The sequence below is a fragment of the Petromyzon marinus genome, unplaced genomic scaffold (genome assembly GCF_048934315.1).
Source record: "Petromyzon marinus isolate PM22_M1 ecotype Great Lakes invasive population unplaced genomic scaffold, UKy_Petmar_22M1.pri1.0 PM_G_Scaffold_6, whole genome shotgun sequence".
Taxonomy (NCBI): Eukaryota; Metazoa; Chordata; class Hyperoartia; order Petromyzontiformes; family Petromyzontidae; genus Petromyzon; species Petromyzon marinus.
The window spans coordinates 3,930,001-3,935,000 of NW_027423013.1; the positions used below are offsets into that span (position 1 = coordinate 3,930,001).

General features: G+C 40.3%; 1 pseudogene; it reads right to left on the reverse strand.

Moving 5' to 3' along the window:
* The window catches only part of LOC142919127 (28S ribosomal RNA), a 10,787-nt pseudogene that overhangs the window by 2,283 nt on the left and 3,504 nt on the right, over positions 1 to 5,000 (reverse strand).

Genomic DNA, 5,000 nt, shown 5'->3' on the forward strand with positions numbered 1-5,000 from the left:
AATAAAGTCCTCTCTATGCTCTGAAGTAACATATATAAAAAAAACTAGCAATAAAAAAAATACCAGTGGAAAATAGTAAAATAAAAAAACCAAGTCTTCACCTTGGAAAATAACAAAATCTAATCTAAAACATCTTAAATAAAACTTGTCTGTAGTCTTCTTTGTAGGCAGAAAATAGTACGTTACTTCTTTGAAGGCAGAAAATAGTAAAGTAAAAATAAAGTCCTCTCTATGCTCTGAAGTAACATATATAAAAAAAACTAGCAATAAAAAAAATACCAAGTCTTCGTCTTGGAAAATAACAAAATCTAAAAGAAAAATCTTCTTTGTGGAAAATAGTAAAATAAAAAAACCAAGTCTTCACCTTGGAAAATAACAAAATCTAATCTAAAACATCTTAAATAAAGCTTGTCTGTAGTCTTCTTTGTAGGCAGAAAATAGTACGTTACAGGACTCTCGAACTGATGTATTCCAAAAATAAAGAATTAAAATAACAAAGTCTAATCTATATAAGCGCTCTTGATTAAAGCAGTGTAAAAAAAAAAAATAGCAATATAAAAAACCAAGTCTTCATCTTAGAAAATAACAAAATCTAAAAGAAAAGAAAAGTCTTCTTTGTGGAAAATAGTAAAATAAAAAAACCAAGACTTCACCTTGGAAAATAACAAAATCTAATCTAAAACATCTTAAATAAAGCTGACTTTGTAGGCAGAAAATAGGAAGTTACAGGACTCTCGAACTGATGTAGTCCAAAAATAAAGAATTAAAATAACAAAGACCAATCTATATAAGTGCTCTTGAATAGGCTTCGTGTAAAAAAAATAGCAATAAAAAAATACCAAGTCTTCGTCTTGGAAAATAACAAAATCTAAAAGAAAAGTCTTCTTTGTGGAAAATAGTAAAATAAAAAAACCAAGACTTCACCTTGGAAAATAACAAAATCTAATCTAAAACATCTTAAATAAAGCTGGTTTGTAGTCTTCTCTCGAACTGATGTAGTGCAAAAATAAAGAATTAAAATAACAAAGTCTAATCTATATAAGTGCTCTTGAATAAAGCTTCCTGTAAAAAAATAGCAAAAAAAATACCAAGTCTTCGTCTTGAAAAATAACAAAATCTAAAAGAAAAGAAAAGTCTTCTTTGTGGAAAATAGTAAAATAAAAAAACCAAGACTTCACCTTGGAAAATAACAAAATCTAATCTAAAACATCTTAAATAAAGCTTATTTGTAATCTTCTTTGTAGGCAGAAAATAGTAAGTTACAGGACTCTCGAACTGATGTAGTCCAAAAAATAAAGAATTAAAATAACAAAGTCTAATCTATATAAGTGCTCTTGAATAAGCTTCGTGTAAAAAAATAGCAATATAATAAAAATACCAAGTCTTCGTCTTGGAAAATAACAAAATCTAAAAGAAAGGTCTTCTTTATGGAAAATAGTAAAATAAGAATACCAAGACTTCACCTTGGAAAATAACAAAACCATCTTGAAAAAAGCTTATTTTTAATCTTCTTTGTAGGCAGAAAATAGTAAGGCGAAAATAAAGTCCCCTCTAAGCTCTAAAGTAACAAATACGACGTGTTAAAAAAAAACTAACAATAAAAAAAAGAACCAAGACTTCGTCTTGGAAAATAACAATCTAAATTGTGGAAAATAGTAAAATGAAATAAAAACCGACTTCACCTTCGAAAATAACAAAATCAATCTAAAACAAATGACATCTTAAAACAAAACTATTATTTGTTTCGGAGGTTGTCTATGACTGTTCATAGACCGCATAATTTCCACAGAACATTCTCAGAATATCAAGAGAGAAAAGCAGCGTTCTGCGGGAAATCATCTTGGCCAGTGATGTCGTTCTGGGTTTGGTCAGGCCCAGGGAGGTAAGTACCTCGTTATTCTCAAGGGGCCACTTTCCTCTTGCCCCAACCGGGAATCCAAAGAATGTGACCTTGCTAGCCTTCGTCAGCACTTTGACTTGATCACCAAGAGGGGTATAGTACGAAACTTTGTGCGAGGCAGCATCTGACAAGGTATTCTTTGAAAGCTCAAAACGGACGGTGACATCGATCACAACCGCCTCCTCATCTTTTGCAAACACGAGGTCAGGCTTTCTCATCTCTCCCGTCTCGGATATGAACCGTGGCTCTTTGTATACAGACCAGCCCAATCTAGCCGCTTCGTCTGCCAGAATGTTACTGATCTTGTTATGTCGCGCAATTCTTGCTTTCTGTACTGCAGGACATTGACCGAGAATGTGCGAAAGGGACTCGAGTCTGGCAGAGCATTTCCTGCAGGAACGTAAGGCCCCATCTCTGCCTCTGTTCAAGCTTTCTCTTGTTGGGTAAATATTTGCCCTTAGTTGTAGTGCTGCGATAAAAAAGCATTGTTTAAAGCCGCACCATGGCCTCAACCAAGCATTACTGATTCTATCATGCGCAAAGTTTACAATGCCCCTTCCTTGAACCGGCTTTTCGCACCATCTCTGAAATTCATGCTCCCTCCAATCGCAGGGTCTCGGATATACAGGTTCTTTTGACACCGAGTCCCTGAGAACGAATGTTGGGATTGCATCACTGTCACCCCCTGCTCGTACCCACAAATTACGGTATTCTTCCTCCATACCCTGCGAGGACACAATATTACGGGTGATAGCATCGGACGAGTTTGCTATACGTTGCAGCCTTCTAACTTGAACCGAAGGGATTGTTTTTTCCAGTTTCAAGATGGCAAGGCCTCCGTCTCGGGCTCTGGCATATAACAGTCCATCACAAGTTGAAGCGGGAAGGTGGAGCCATCCTTTTACCGCCTTTCTAATCTCTTGGTCCAACCCACGGAGAGTTGATTGCTTGCAGTCCGAGTGGTCTGCAGGATATAACAATCTGGGTAGGGCATAGGCATTGAGTAGTTCAACCTTCTGAGTTGGCTTCAGAGGCGCCTCATCGATTTTCGAGATCCATGTCTTTAGCTGACAATGTAGATCAGGCTGTATAGTGCCAGTCCAAGGGCCAATTTTCAGACCAAGGTATTTCGTTGATTCATCAGGTTGGATCATATGGACATCTTTATTTTTGATAGTCCATGGGTCGCAGTTGTTCACCGTATATGAATCTTTGGTTGGGCTTATCATGAAGCCCTGGCACTTTCTGGCCTGAACCTCCAATCCCGATAGCCCACAAAATGATTCCAAGATCGCTAGATTGGCGGCCATACCAACCCAAGATTCGCTCACCAACACCAAATCATCAGCAAACGCAAGAGCTGTCACGTGGTCGGTATCAATGGAGTACCCAACTCCGTGTGACTCTAGGGTGCATATCAAAGGGTCCATGGCAAGATTGAAGAGCAGGGGTGACATGGGGTCACCCTGTTTGACACCAACACGTATGCTAATTTCTCGAGTCGACTCGCCATTGCTTTTGAACGAGGTCGTACACCGATCGTAGGCGTTCTGGATGATGCCCACCACGTGTTCATCTACTTTCTTGTGCCTTAACACCCATAAAATATGAGCATGCGAAACCGAGTCAAAAGCTTTCGCTATGTCGATGAACATGACAGCCAACGGCCTGTGCAATTTCTTAGCGTGTCTCATAAGGTCCTGTAGCACCTTAAGATTTTCAGAGCAGCCAGATGCCGCTATAAAACCACGCTGCCTTGGGTTTAAGGGACAAGCACGAGCAAGACGTGCAGTCATTATTCTGGAAAATAATCTCAGAATCATTGAACCAATCGTTATTGGTCTCCAGTTCCCCAATTCTTTCAGCTTTTCATCGTCCATAACCTTAGGAATAAGAATCGTCCTATTCTTTTTCAACTCTTTGGGAATAATTCCTGTAATCATCCATGCATTAAATAGGGCTGTCAGTGTCCGACCCTCGGGGTCGGCAGCACAGATTGCAGCCCTTGTTAGGCCATCTGGCCCAGCTGCTGACGTTGGTTTAATGGCCCGTATGGCAGTCTGAACTTCCTCCACCAAAATTAGGGGCTCAAAGTATTCGTTATTTGCAACACCTGATGACTTAAATTGGCCCAGGCCATTGAATGGCAACACCTTCTCCCATTTTTCGCAGTAAAAACGATATACATCTGCGTTCGGGATTCGGCATTCATGACGTTCAGTGCCATCCAGGACTAAGGACGCAAGAAGAGAGCGGTTCTTAAAGAAGAGCTTCTGGTGCTTCATGAAGCTTCCTCGTTTTTCCGCTCTCTTCTTCATCCAAGATCGTGTGGGTAATATCCTGGGTTTAATAATGTCGTTCTCAGGTTTTGAACGTTTGCCTTTGTTTTTCACCAATCTCATCGGACAAAGCATCAATGCTGTGGCAGTTTCTACGAGGGCATCATGTTGGCCCTCGCCGTTAAGCCAAGCCTTTATTGCCTCCATTGCAGGCTTTTCCAGGGTCCCAGAATTCTCATTCGTAAGCCGCTCAGCTGCTTGAGCGAGTATGGATGAAGTCCCCGTTGTTACATTTGGTGGGGGAGACAATGTCTCAAGAGGCCTAGAAGAAAAATGTAAGCTGTCTGACATGGGGGCCCCTGTCTTTTTACTTAGGTCCCGTCTCTTGTCAGAGACTTGCTTGTTGGTCTTAGTCCCAAGCGCTTCAGCAATGATCTTATTGATATTCTTTTTCCCCTGAAACTGCAACTCTAGAAGGGCCAGCTGTTCTACTTCCTTCAAAGACCAGCAGCTACGGTGTACCCCTCTCTGCGAGGTACCCTTTATACCATCTTTAATCCTTTCCTCATTACGGGTGACTGGGTGAGCATGCCTCTTGTGCTGCGAAAGGCCACTTAGAGTCGCAAAGCGTGCCTGGCAACATTCACAGACCATTGGTAAGCTTTCCTCAGTTAACTTTATTCCCCCACATTTGGGGGCATGACAGGCAATCGATCGGTGGTTTGAGTTGGTTTTGTCACATTTAGCGCACTTAAACACCAGAGGAATGTCTCTGTGTTTGATGTTAAAATGTGCAACAAGTTCGGATGCTTTGCCCATGT